General features: G+C 40.2%; 1 pseudogene; it reads left to right on the plus strand.

The window, feature by feature from the left end:
- The first annotated feature begins 1,459 nt into the window (after nucleotides 1-1,459).
- Nucleotides 1,460-15,315, plus strand: part of LOC102012875 — a 25,717-nt pseudogene continuing 11,861 nt past the window's right edge.

Below are 15,315 nucleotides of genomic sequence, written 5' to 3' on the forward strand. Positions count from 1 at the left end.
GGGAACCATGAAATCTCATCGTGCATTCAGAGTAGTCTGTGACTTAAAACTCATGACTTGTCTATTTCTGAAATGTTCCATTTAGTATTCCCCACAGCTTACCCTGGAGAAATGACACCTTAGAAAGGCAAAATCTGGATGGAAAAGGACTAGTGTAACTACTGAGATAGATGGATGGATAGGTAGATAGATAGATAGATAGATAGATAGATAGATAGATAGATAGATAGATAGAAATAGAGATAGAGATAGAGATAGATTCAGATGATATAGATATAGATTTTATATATATATAGTCAGTTTATTTAGAGTGTAATCCCCTTGTGTCATTAAAATACTCCAACTATACTTCAGTCTACCAGATTATGTGAAACTGTTCTCACTTTATAGATACTCTTCTATACAAAACCACATATTATTGTCACAGACACTATTCTCTTTCCCTCAGGGACACTGTAAAAATTCTTTATTTGAAGTTCCCTGGGCTCTTCGCCATAGAAAGGGAAGGTTGGAATTAAGGAAAACGTGATCCACAGGCTATGGAGACAGCAACTGAGCATCAATTCTGTAAATAAAATGAACAGCTCTTATGTATGCATTGAGACATTTCTCTGAGGAGTTCTAAGAAGAAAGACCCTCCCAAAGTCCCTGTGTTCCTCGAGATACAAAGTGACAAGGGCAGCTGAGAAGGACACACAGTTGTCCTTTCACCTCAAATGTCCTGAGACTTCAGGCAGAGTCAACCAGTGCCAACCCCAAGCCTCACCGTGAGCTCTCTCTGTCCAGATTCCCCAAACACCTATCATAAGAGCCCCACATCTGTGCAGCTGTCAGTCAGAGAACTCACTCAGACACCCCTGCTGTGAGTTTTCCAGTTGCCGGTAAACTGTAGCTAAGCTTACTGGATGCGTCCATCCACACTAAGAGACGTAGATCTTTGTTCAGTTCACCAATTCAGTGTTAATTTCTTTTAGAAAGACCCTCACAGACATACCCAGAGACACTTTACCAATTCTGAGTATTCTGTAACCCAGTCAAGTTGACACTTAGAACTAACCATCCCACCTTGCAAACTCTTCTGCCACCTTGCTGAATCCTGCTTTCCCGTGCGTGTGCATCTCTTTGAAAAATTTCCCATTTGCTTATGATCCCTTGAGCACGTTCATGAACACACCCCTTAGTGCACACTCTCTGCTTTTCTGCCTAGAGTAACCTTCCCTAACTTCAGCATAGATGCTGGTAGAACTTTATTCACCTGATAGTGGAGTAATTTTGAGAAAATGCCTGACTTCTCTGGGCCTGAGTTTCAAGTTTCAACAAATGTGAAATGATTATAGCAACACCAATATGACATCCCACTAGTGAGGAAAGAATCATGTATCAAGTACTGTTATGATCAGCTTTCCTGTTGCTTGGACAGAATACCTAATACAACTTAGAGAAGAGGTTTCTTGGGCTCATGGCTTCAGAAGACACAGTCAATGATCACCAGGCTCCGAGGAGAAACATCATGACTGAAGCGGGTGGTAGCAAAGCTCTCCACTTCATAGTGGCTGGGAAGTAGGACATAGGGAAAGAGTGGCCGTGAAAGCTGCATCTCCCAAAATCTTACCCGAGAACTAGGCCCCACCTCCTCACAGAACACTCAGCACATTAATGTACTGATGAGTACAGTGCCCCCATGACCTAAGAGATGTACTCCTCAAGAGTACAGCACCCTTCATCTCTCAGGAGCCCCCCTCTCCCTCCAGTCTAGCTGATAATGAAGAGTAAGAAGCACAAATAGTGAGTTCCTAGTGCATTGTCTTGTACTTATTAAGTGATAAATAAATTTTTAACTGACTCTTTCCAGGAATTCCCGAGTTTCTTCTAATCAGAATAAATCCTCTTCTCTCTTGACTCAGGTTATATACAGAAACTTAATCACAATTTATCTGTTATCTATTTGTCAAGCTGCACTAACTCCTGTTGTTTAATATAGGTTACATAAAGGCAAGGATTCTGTCTTTTTGCGTGTGTCATCTCTGTAAACTCCCCAGCTCCCCCACGTCCTACCTAGTTTTTACCAAACATCACAGTCAAAAATATTTAATCTCCCTGCTGAATAAGTTGATGGAATTCAACTTTCATCTCCCTTAAATTGGGTTGTTGTTTCCTTAAAACAAATCTTGCTCCTTTTTAGATCTGAGAGTTCCTGGAGCCCCGCCTGCCATACACAAGTCTTCCGTTGATCTCCTGTAGTACTGGCCTCATACAAACACTTTATCTTTGTCATCTAAAGATGACAGTTTTGATATCTAAAAGAGAAGGGGAGCAAATCCTCCTCCATATCCGCAGACCCACCTGTGGACATTCTGCATAGGTGTTGCAGTGTGAGGAGTGGCTGAATCTGGAGATCAATCACATGTACGGGGCTAAACGAGGCCAGCCCCAAGAACGTGAAGCGCCCAAGGTGAGCCACATGAACAAAGTTTTTCCAGCTCCACGAATGCAAAGTGCCCCAGGCAAGCCCAGCAAATAAGTTGCTAGGCAGAGGGGTTTCAAATGACAATAACCTCCAGAGTGTTAAATAAATGTGCTGCAGTTACTGGGCAGTTCTTTCTCTCTCACTACTAGAGGAGGCTCCAACTGACCTCAACTTTCTGCATCTTGACTCATAGTTTTCTTGATCCTCCACCACCACCCACCCGACTAGAGTTTCAAGAGCTGTGCCAAACTCAGCAACTGGCACCTGAAACAGGGACCTGAGTGTGGGGAAACTCACCATAGAGCAAGTGAGGACAGCTCTCAGAGTGTGCATATGAGCAAAACAGGCTCAAAGGAGCAAAAGAGCAAAACAGGCTCACGGGAAGCATGGGAAAGAGAGGTGTATTGCTATATTCAATATTGATAGGATCCAGTGTAAAACATGGGGCAAAACCAGGCTCACTAGAGTGACAGATGAATATCCACATACTTGTTGTATTATTGATTTCTGTATTCACTTTTTTGTTGTGCACATGGATCAGGGGGTGTCTCAGTGACTGTATCCCTGTTGAGGAGACAGTGGAGGGTTTGGCTCAGAGCACTATCTTAGAACTAAGTCCTACTAATTTCTTTTGGTTTATTGAAAGGAACAGTTAATCTTAACTTTTTACACCAATTTTGCATGCTTATATCTGGTAATCTGGACAACTACTTTGAAGATAACAGTATGCAATATAACAACAATTGTCAAATTCTTATCATCTTGTTTTTTTTTTTTAAATTCTGCATTGTTTCTAACGTTTTCCATTATTTTTATTCTCTTTAGAATAAAAAGGTTAAAAATGTTTTTGAATAACGAAAAAGTAATCCACACTGAGTCCACACTGAATACTATTCAGTGTGGATTACTTTGAAGAAAACTAATCATAGGGAAAAAAATTGCTTTTCCTGGACATTAATGTAAATGCAGCTCATTCCCCCCTCGGTGGGCTCTATACAGAACAGTTCATCCATCTTAAGAAATAGAAAATATTGTCACTGTGAAACACCTTATGCTGCTACTCAGAGCAGAGTAAACTCTCCAAATGTCAAAAAAAATCAGAAACAAAGTCCTGACAGAAGGGAGATGGTGGAGCAATGCCTGACCCCATGGAGGGTAAACCCTCCAGCTTTGCTCACTTATATAAGGAAGGAGCTGTGGGGGGCAAAAAGATCCTTCCCCACTAGAGGAGTGTTTCGCTGTGACTTCTATTTCACAATGGCCCAAAATAAAACTGACCATGTCACTGTGCCACAAGAGGCTACTTCCACTTTCTCAGTTTGGAAAAGTTCTTCCTGCATTACAGGCTGAGACTTCCACCCTTCATAGACCAGGCTTGAAAAACTGTTAAACAGTGTTCATCATGCATAATGCATCTTCTCTCTTCCCCCAAGGGGGCTAATCCCCAAGGGTTATACCCTAATCATCTCTGCAAAGCGGATGTTGCTCACATTCCTGGGTTTGGCTCTCTATGATGGGTCCATGTTTCAGCGGACGCCTCCTCAGGGTTTATTCTTGCTTCTGCCCACAGCCGGTAAAGTGGCTCAGCACGACACTACTCATTGCTTGAACGCTGTTAGTACCCTTGGCTGCCTGTGGGCATCTAAGTCTGACAATGACCTGGATTATACCACGCTGCCTTCCAAATAGTTTGTAAACCTTTTCACATTTCCTTTACCACAAGAATTCCTCATAACCCTTAACATCAAGGGATTGTTAAACATGCTCACCATATGTTCAAAATTCAATTACAAAACCAAAATGGGGAATCCTTCCCTACAAAATTCACACCTCGTAATAGACTTCACTCGGTGGCACACACTATAGTATTAACTTTTAAAATTCTACTAGGGATGGGACTACAGTAGCAGAAAAACAATTCAATCAGGTAAGGAAAAATGCTAAGAAGGGTCCTTTGGAAAGATCTTCATACTGGACAGTGGAAGGGACCCAGCCCAGTGTTCATAGAAGGCTGAGGATATGCTTATGTCTTTCCAGAGAATGCCGAAGGGCCTCTCTGGGTGCCACAGCACGCTGTCCAGCTATATTATGGACCCAGACCCACAGAAGGAGTTGCTTCCATCTTTCAAGGAGCTGATGCTCAGTCCTGTGGCAATGATGCTGGTAGATTAGTATGGGGTTAGAGCTGAGCTGGGGCAAGTTAAAGAGGTTGGCCCAGGATGCCCAGGAGATGGTAACCAAAATGGGAGTTGAAGGTCTTAGTAGGAGATAGAGTGTGTGAAAATAACTGAGCCAGAATAGCTTATTCACGTGGCTCACCTTGGGCACTCTGTGACCTCAGGGCTGGCCGTGCTTTAGCCCTGTACGTGTGATCTATCTCCGGCTTCAGCTGGTCCCCACACTGTGAAGCTCCCAGTACTGGTAGGGTGGAGACAGAGTCCTGGAAAGACAGAATTTCTAAGTGAGAAGCCAATGGAATACTTGTCTTTGCCCAGACAATTCAGACAGGTGGGGCATCCTCTGGGGGCTGGGGAGCAGAGCACACTGCTCAGCGGCAGAAGGCAAATGAACTCAAGCAAGGGGTTCAATCAGCATGTCCTGCACCCATGGATTCAACCAACTGTGGACTGAAAATACTTTAAAAATCGTATCTAGACTGAAAATGTACAGACTTTTTCCCATTATTACTTCCTAAACAATAAGGGTAATAACTACATACAGAGCAGTTTCATTGTATTAGGTATTTTAAGTAATCTGAAGATGATTTAAAGTATACAGGAAGGTGTGTGTAGGTTCTGTACAAACATGCTGCCATTATATATAATGCCTAGGACATCCTCAGATTTTCTTTTTTTTTTTTTTTTTTTTTTTTTTTTTTTGTTTTTTTCCGGTACCGGGAACCGAACTCACAACCTTGCGCTTGCCAGGCAGGCACTTTGCCGCTGAGCTAAATCCCCAGCCCCCACCCTCAGATTTTCTTATGTATAGGGGCCCAAGGGCCCACCCCTTGCAAATACTGAGGGATAGCTATTCAGGGATGTGAAAGTTAAAGTCATTTAATTTTTTTTCTCATTCAGGGGTATAGTTGATATGGTTAGTCTTGGGTAAAAGTTGGAACAATGGTGTTCAAATTCTCAGTTGAACTCAAGATCTCAAATGATAGTAATCAGTACCCAAATTATGATTGTACTAGGATAGGAACAAAAGAGACTTCCAAAAATATCTTAAACACTTTCGTTTTAACTTATCTCTGTAAAATTCTAAAAAGAAACTTCATGAGACAGTGCATATTTCCAACAAGCCATATTTTTTTTCAGAGTAAGCAATGCAATCACATTACATCCATTAACATTTGGAAGCAATGAGTTTTGAAGTGTTTATGAACTTAAGGGAGTTTCAAACAATAGAGTGGAATGTCACAAGCTAATTTACATTGTAACCTGTCTTCCTGATGTACTGTAGATGGGAGGAGTATTTTTTGATATATTGTATAATTTGGATTCACAAGTAAAATCATTTTTCTCTCTATCATATCACTAAACTTTTTCATCTGCATCAATGATAAATTTGAAGTTTTGCAACATTTGCCTTACTCGGCTTCCAGAAAAGCCATATATTCAACCCATGCCTAACTCTACTAATTGGATGGAGTCACTATAGTCTGTATATCTGCTGTCTGAGGGGATCCAGAATATGTTGCTGTGGTATAAGTGTTATTTTGTGGTGAGTACATTTGAGAATCAATAGATTGACCATATGGTGTTTGTTTGTTTGTTTGTCTGATTCTGAAACTCAGTTTTATGACTAAAAGCCAAACATCCCCCAATAATTCTATGATCATAAAGCTCATCTTCAGGACTTAAGCAACCAAAGGGGATCGGCTCCTTTTGTCAGTAAAGAGAAACTGGCACCACAGTAAGAAATCACCTACAGGGTGGGTTCTTTAGACATGGCTCACCAGTCCAAAGTATCCCATGCTCTTCTTGCCTCAAACTAACAATTGGATGAGACAAGCCATAATTTTGCTGAAAACCTTATTGGAAAAGTGTGGGGTACATGGTTATGGGAGAACCAGCTCTGCAGAATGAACCTGAGCTGAACAAAGAGAAAGAAATGGGTAAACACAAAATTGAAAACACACGCTATGTCTGAGAAATGTGGCACAGGCTACCGTACAAACTCGCACACGATAGCAGCTTTCCTTGATGGCCACTTTCTTTTTTTATGCTTTCCACATCTCATGAGAGCTTGACAGAAGATCTACATGTGGGGTTCTTGCATTGCCTCTGGGTCTTATACTTAACAGGTTCCGCTCATTTCCCCAAGCCAGCTTTGCCACGCTGTATCTCCCACATCAGTTACAGCAGTCCAGCAGAATGAGGCAGGTGGATTGCAAGCTGGGACCCAGCGATTTTGTGCCTTAGCCAGAACTTGTCTCAAAACTTAAAAAGAAAAAGAAAAAAAAAAAAAAGCAATGTAGCTTGTCTCAAAAGCTCTGGGTTGAATTCCCTTTACTATAAACCAGTAAATAAATAAATAAATAAATAATAACTGACTGAGTGTGCAGGTCCAGGGCAAGGCCATAAATTCAAGCCCGTGTGCTGCAGAAACAAAGAAATACAAAAACCACCCTAAGTTCACTGCTTTCAGTACAGAAATGAGCAAGAAATGCTTGAACTTTTTTTTAAAAAAAATAGTCATATTAAGAAATCCCTGGAATTGATGGAGGCGCACTAAACTCTGCTCCATCTCCATCTCCAAATTGACCAGAGGACTGGAAAGTGGTCAGTTCCTCCCATGACAAGTTTTCTTGGAAGTACCTGTGCCCTAGAAAGCTCTGTACTAATATATTCTAATTAGCTATTTGTATATTTGAAAGTGATTGATTTTTGTATAGAGATTTATGTGCCGCCACCCTAATGAATTACCTTTTGCTTCTAATACATTTTGTGTGATGTCTTTGGACTTTTAACAATGATATGATCTATAAATAAAGGTGCTCTTACGTATTCTTTTCCAATTGTTATATTTCTGCAACTTCTTATCTGTACTTTGAATTTCATTGACTATTACTATCAGCAGAATGTTAGACAGTAGTAATGAAAGTTGCAGTCTTATCTTGTTCATAACAGATATTTAAAGAACATGTTGATTTTGACATTAAAATAACATGCGAAATATTTGTTAGTTCATAACTCTTCAAATAAAGGTTAAATTATGCAAACACCTTCAGCACCTATGGAGTTCATCATATGAGGATATTTTTAATTAAAAATGTCATATCATTGTAGTGGATTGACAACTGGTGGTCAGCTTATAACCCCCAGTTGAACTAAGTAAGCATGGTTCTGGGTGTGGGAGGCCCACCTGGGGATTGTTGCCAGCAGCATAGGAGGTAGAACTGGAGAAGGAGAAGTTAGGCTATTGGGAGCAGAAAAAGGCTGTTGGGAGCTGGTGGAAGGTGTAAGGAGCTGTTGTTTCTGTTGGTTCTGTTGGAGGAGCTTGTCATGCTGGCTTTCCTGATGAATTTGGCTGTTTTCATCCTTCAAGGAGCTCAGGACCTCATTGGCACTGAGAATGGCTTTTGTCCACTTTGGGGGAGCTCTGGTCCTCACTCTGAGCATCACTTCCTGCCTCTGGAGGGGCAGATGGTACACTGCCAGTATCCTGCAGAAGCTTGCTGCTTTGGCTTCCCTGATGGGAACTCGGCCATCCTGGCTCCAGTACAGACCCTCAGCCTGCGAGCACAGATCCTTCGTCCAACTGGCATAGACTTCCTAGATTCCACCACTGACCTTTGGGCCTTTCCAGCATAGGTCTGTGAAATACGCCTGCATGAGATATTGTCATGGGCTCTAGGCCTCTAGGTGGACTCATGGGAGGCATTGTTATGAGCTCTAGGCATTCAGCTGGACTCATGCAGGACATTTCCATGGGATCCAGGCCCTTGGCTAGTTTTCTTGGTTTTAGTGTGTGGACAGATTTCCTGCACTCTGTTTGTATATCATTCTTTGAGTGACTATTAGAAATAATCTTGTAAAAAATGTATCCTATATTAGATTGTTCTCTCTTGCAAAAGTAACCCCTAAACCAACACAATCATTGAATTGTGGTAAGGGATTTTATGACAATGAATGCTTGTAGCACTCCTGAAGTAAAACATGCAGGATCATAATGCCTAATTGTTCCATTGAATTTTGTTAACTTTTTTAAAAAAGATTTTTGTGATGATAGTCTTAATATTGGTATAATTTTCATTATTGTAAATACTTAATAAATTTGTCTTTTTAACACATTGAAAAATTTCCTTTTCTAAAGCTCTGAAATTATTTTAAATAGCTTTGAAGTTATGTGCCTTTCAAATATTAGGTAAGATTTCTCCTGGGATTTTTGTCTTGGTCCATATTTATCTCAGGATTGGAATACAAGCCTTCAACAATTTTCATTTTACTTTCTACAAAAACAAGTATGTCCTTTTATTCCTTCCAGAGTCTGGTTTATTAAATTATATTTCCCTAGAAAATCATTCTTGCTAATCCAGAAACTCAAATTTGTTAGGACAGTTTTACAAAATAGCTTTATGATTTTTTAAAAAATTTCTTCTCCTGTGATTATTAAAGTTATGCCATTTTTTCTTTTGTGAACTTGAGGTTTTTATCTCCTTTGTAATGATTACGGTTTGCCTTAGTTACTTTGCTCATTGCTGAGACAAAATACCCAACACCAACAAGTTAAAAGAGGAAAGGTTATTTCGGCTCACTGTTTGTAGAGGTTTCAGTCCATAATCAGCTGGCTCCAAGGCAGAGTGACTTCACAGAGAGCAATTCATGGCTGGCAGAAGACAGCAAAAGCAATGAGGGAGGAGGAAGGACAGAAACCTCTTGCTGCCCTTTATCTTTTATCCAGACTGCTGGAATTAGAGCAGTGCCAGGCCACTCAGTGGACTGACCTAACAATCACTCAGCCTTAATCCCAGCACCCTGAATCCCAGCGTGGAATCAGTCACAAACTCTAGATTCAGCTATCTCCAAAAAAGCCCCATTTAAAGTGCATGAAGCTTTGAGGGGACATCTGGATGCAAACCATAACAGGTTTGTTGATGACATGAATTTTTATTGTTTTGTTCTTCAGATATCTGCTTTTTGTTTATAAGTTTCACTTCTTTTGGTACCATTACTGATTAATTTCTTCTTTAGTTTTCAATAATTGTTCTTACTGCTTTCAGTTACTTTATTATACACTCAGAGTTAATTGCTTAGTTTATTTTTTGTTTATTTTTATGCATATTAAAAGCTGTGGATATTTGATTTATGCATATTAAAAGCTTGAGGATATTTTTATGCATATTAAAAGCTGTTTTAACTTTTCTCCTAGATTGGTTAAGTGATTTTTTAGTACTGTCATTTTCCAGAAGTCCATTATCCATTTTTATTTTCTACTGACTCCAATTGACCCAACTATAACTCGCTGCATTATTTTCATATTTTAGATGAAAAAAATTTTTCCAAATTTTGCAATTATGTTTGGTTTATTATTTTAACAAGAAAGAATATTATCTTATTATATCTTATTATATCTACTTTTGAGGGGATACTGGGGATTAAACATAGGGCCTAGAACATGTAATCAAGAACTCAACCACTGAACTACACCTTTAGACATAATTCCATTTTTCAGGCTACATTAAGGTATTTTCATATCAAGATGGTTTTCTCCATCTGTTACGGTTTATATCTGGATGTTCCCCAAAGCCTCATGCAGTCATGGGGAGTGCTTCTAGAGTTTATGATTGATCCATGGTCCAATGCTGGGATTATAGCTGTGAGTGCTACATCTGCCCTGGGATGGGAAGCCTGCATACAATGTAAGTGATGGAACGAGGCCTGCTCTTGCTGCTCCTTCCTTTTTGCTCTTGTTGGTTTTGCTGTCTTCTGCCCTGCTGTCATGAACTGTTACCCTCTGCCATGTGCCACCCTGCCTTGGAGCCAGCCAAGTATGGACTGAAAGCTTCACAAATTATGAGCTAAATAAACCTTTCCTTCCTTCACTTTAGGTGTTGGATATTTTGCTCAGCAATGAGAGAAAAGTAACCAAGACAGAATTTTGTACCAGAGAAGTGGGGCCATTGCTGTGACTATATCTAACCATGTGGTTCAAGAGCCTTTGGAAAGGGTTTGTGGGAAGTATTTGGAAAGGTTTGGAGATGTCTCCTGAAGGAGAAGTGCTAGAACACTTTCAGGTGTTCTCTATGGGAGATTCTGGTCAGAGCTCAGAAGACCAGAAGGCTGCTAGAAATCCTGCCTGTAAAGACCTGGTTTAGGAGGTTTCTGCTGGGAAGAAGGACTGCACTGGTTGTTGGACTCCTGATGATGTATGTTATGGCTTGGCAGAAAGTCTGCCTGCATTTTGCTCATGTCCAGAGGCTTTGCCTAAGACTGAGATTAAGGGCAGTGGACTAATTAGTATGGCAAAAGAAATTTCAAGACAGTTGAATGTTTGGAAAGTTGCATGGTTATTGTTGGGGGCTTTTAGCCAGATTTATGTTGAGTATCAAGAACAAAGAGCCCGGTAGGATGATTCAAAATGCTGTAAGTTTGGCCAGAAAGGAAACTCCAGTAAAGCTGTGGACTGCAAAGATAGAGCTGAGGAGATCGCCATTGCTGAGAAGGAACAGGAGAGTAGAAAAGATGGCCTGAGGGCATCACAAGAAGCAGCAAGTCTCCACCCTTTGCAGCCTCACACCTGCAATGCTGAAAGACTTTGCTTTGAGGAGAAAGCTGCAGAGTCCCATGTGCCAGACCAGCAGTGGCATACAGAATTTTTTCCTCAGAATTGGATTCAGAGTGTCCAGCAAGCCAGGCACTTGAACTCTATGGCCAAGAGAAAGGAAACCTTGGCTACTGCTCCAGGTAACAGCAGACTTTGGTATCTCCATGTGGCCCTGGTGTTACATGCATAGTATGTATGATACTATGTATGTATCTTGATACTCAACATAAATCTGGCTAAAAGCCCCCAACAATAGCCATGCAACTTTCCAAACATTCAACTGCCTTGAAATTTCTTTTGCCATGCTAATGTAGGTGCATACAGAATACAAGAGTTCTGAGGTTAAAAAGGATTCCACCTCAATTTCAGAGGGCCTGGGAGGCCAGGCAGTGTGCCCCTGAGAGGGCAGTGTGTGAAGCTGTGAACGAGAAGCAAAAAGTGCACTGGAGACCTCAGAAGTTTGGAAAAGCCAGGTACGTGGATTGTCCGAGGAAAGCTGCAAGGAGGGAGCAAAGCAGGCCCAAGAGAGAAGCCATGGGAGCTACAGCCACCAGAAGTGCCATGGAGGTGGAGCCACATGGAGCTCACAATTTATTGCAGATTGCGTCAGATGTTCCACATGGAACTATAGTACTTAATGTTAGCCCTGCTGGATGTTGGACTTGCTTTGGTTCCAATGCTTTGTATTCCCCTGTTTGTACCTTTTGGAATGGTACTGCTTATCTTGTGCCATTAAATGTTGTCAGTGTTTAACTTTCCACTTGTACAGGGGCTCACAGCTAAGAGTTTGCCTTACATCTTGGAGAAGACTTGGGACTTGGACTCTTCAGCAATGCTGAAACTGTTAGGACTCTGGCAACTTTTAGAGATGAACTAGAATGTCTTTTGCACAAAGGGATGTACATGAGTCTTTGAGGGGCCAGGGCTGGAATGTTATGTTTGTGTCTGGATTCCCCCCAAATCCTCATGTAGTCATGGGGTGTGATCCTAGAGTTTATGATTGATCCATGGTCCAATGCTAGAATTATGGGAGTAAGTGCTACACCAGTCCTGGGATGGGTAGTTTACATACAGTATAAGGGAAGGAAAGAAATTTGCTCTTTCTGCCTGATCCCCTCCATTTTTGCTTTTACTGCTTTTGCTACCTTCTGCTGCCATGAACTGTTGCCCTCTGCCATGTGCCACTCTGCCTTAGAGCCAGCTGAGTACGGGACTGAAACCTCCACAGACTGTGAGCTAAATAAACCTTTCCTTCCTTAATTTTGGGCATTGGGTATTTTATCTCAGCAATGAGAGAAAAGTAAAACAGACACCCTCTAACCTCTTAACTTTATTTTTAGATGTAGTAAGCTTAACCTTTTAATTATAACCAGCATACCTCAGATTCCCAGATATAAGCAGGCAAAATTGGTCAAAATATAAAAAATCATAAGCATTAACTGTTCCTTTCAATATACCATCAGACATTAGCAGCACAGTTATCCCAGCTATCCAATATATATATATCCTTCCTGCTTTCTTTCTTTTGTAGGTAAATTGATGCATACAGACCATACTCAAGTGAATAAATCAGACTCATATGTGTAAACATCACATTGTCTTCCTGGTGTAGGAACTTGAAAGAGTAAATAAAGCCCCAAACATACCATAGATGATATGAAAGGGAAAGAAATTGCTCAAAGGAAGGAACAACTGGGATGAGGGAAAGAAGAAAAAGAAAGGAAGAAGGGCCTTTCTTCTTTGTGCTCCAATTTTCTGAGCCTCTTTTAGTTTACCCAGGCCATGGCCTTTAGTTTACACAGGCCTCTTTACTTTGTCCCTTTATCTCCTGACCTAAACAACCATCTTAGTTACTTTCTCCTTGTTGATACAAACCTAACAGCCAAAGTTAAAGGAGGAAAGGATTATTTAACTCATAGTTTGTAGAGGTTTCAGTCCAAAATCAACTGGCTCCAGTGCAGGTTGGTATGGCAAAGGGGCATCGCAGAGGAGAAACAGTTCATGGTGGACAGAAGGCAGCAAAGCAAGGAAGGGGGGAGACAAGCCTCTTTCTGCCCCATACACTGGCTACAGGCTACTTGGATTAGGGCAGTACCAAACCAGTAAGTAGACTAATTTAATAACCATCCACCCCTAATCATAGCACTCTTAATGCTAGCATTGCACCGTGAATCAATCACACACCAGATTCAGCCATCACTGAAAAAGCCCCACCTATGACTGCATGAGGCTTTGGGAGTACATCTAGACACAATCATAAAACTGACATAAGTCTAATTTACATTAATATTATGTGTTGAAATATTACAAATAATATTACTTGAAAATAAGTTCCTTAATTTATTATCATGGTAGAGAGTTGGCTATCTCTAACCTATGATCTACTTTATTCTTTTTTTATAACTTCTATATAACTACTTATTTTTATTTACTTTACCTATTTGGATAAAGAGAACAGGACTAGGAATTTATAAGTTTTTAAAATTCTATAAATGTTGCTACCTAAAATTTATCACATCACTTGATGGATGATATTCAATACTCTTATGCCTTCATTGTATGAATCATGGTTTTTAAAATAATGTGTTTACTCAGTGCTATTATTTCTCTGAATCACACCTTGATTTATAAAACTTAAGCATCGGCTTTCCCTTTATTTGTATTTTCCTGGAATATGTATGTACAACATTTTGTTTTATTCTGAATTATATGGTTTTTTGTTTTCTTTTAAATTCTATGGTTTTTGTACTATGCCTCTTAGAACAGAATTGAGTTTTCCTTTTTGGCCCAAACTCAAAATGTTTCCTGTTATGTAAATTAATCCAATTTGTATAACAGATATTTTTCCTAGTTGTTTTATTTAATGTTACATACACTGGTCATTGACATATATTTTGTGATACTGAGGATGGAACTCCGGGCCTCACACATATTAGGCAGGTACTGTACCACTGAGCTACATCCTCACCCTAATATATATATTTTAGTCTTTCATCATGTTATGTGCTTTGTTTATTATTTTTATTTTAAATCCTTCTAATTCAGAAAAGAGTTTTCTGATTATTTTAATACTTAGGGGTTTAAATGTTACCCCTATTCCTTCTTTCACTTAGTAACCTATTTTGTTTTTGTTCAGATAGACCAACAATAAAAATAGCTAGTTGTACCAAATTTCACAGTATGAACTTTCTCAAAAGGCACTTATATATGCTGAAATTCTACTATCTGATTGGACAGTTTGGGAGGAGTCTGGCTCACTGCTATTACAGATGACACATTGTGGGTTTATTCTCCTTTCTGTTACCTACTCTTCCATATCTTATTAGTTGTATCATTTCTGTACTGTTGGAACCTATGGTGCTGAACCCCATTTTGTGAACCTATATTGCAGTGGGAAATTGAGAGGGATAAAGTTTCCAATACACTACTAGGTCTCAGTATTACACAGATTACAGAAGAGAGAGGCACTTGGGTGAAATGAAGTCACTTGACTCCTACATTCATTCAATCACTTTGAAACATACATTAAGAAACAATAGGAAAGAGAAGGAACAAGGGATGAGTGGAACCCAAATGTGTGAAAATCTACTGTAAGTGAAATGGGTGACCCAGCCCGTACAGCCACCACTGAGTCAAGAATATTTCCACTGGCTCATTCTTAGCCTTTTGTATGACAGCCTCGCTTCCGCAAAAGCCTAGGAAGCTCATAGCCCAACTCCTCTGGATAAGGAGAAGGCTGCCTGGCTGTGAGATTGTTCGTTGAATTGTCCTTGAAACCGCTCCACTGTGATCATGTGGCTCAACCAGCTTTGTTCAATTTTAAGATGGGGGGTCACTTTCCTATTACTTCCCAGCATCCAAAGTGTGACACAGAACAGGGAAGTTTCCCTTCACCATGGAAATTCTCCATTCTGAAGATGTATGCACTGTCTTTTTTTTTTTTTTTAAAGGAGGAAAACATTAACAGACAGACAACCTTTTACAAAACAGCAAAAGAACAGTACAGACAATACGGAGTTACAAACAAAGTGGTAGGAAATTAACAACGCTTGTTGTATTACATATTGATATCTTCAAAG

The sequence above is a fragment of the Chinchilla lanigera genome, unplaced genomic scaffold (genome assembly GCF_000276665.1).
Source record: "Chinchilla lanigera isolate Chin_1 unplaced genomic scaffold, ChiLan1.0 scaffold00096, whole genome shotgun sequence".
Taxonomy (NCBI): Eukaryota; Metazoa; Chordata; class Mammalia; order Rodentia; family Chinchillidae; genus Chinchilla; species Chinchilla lanigera.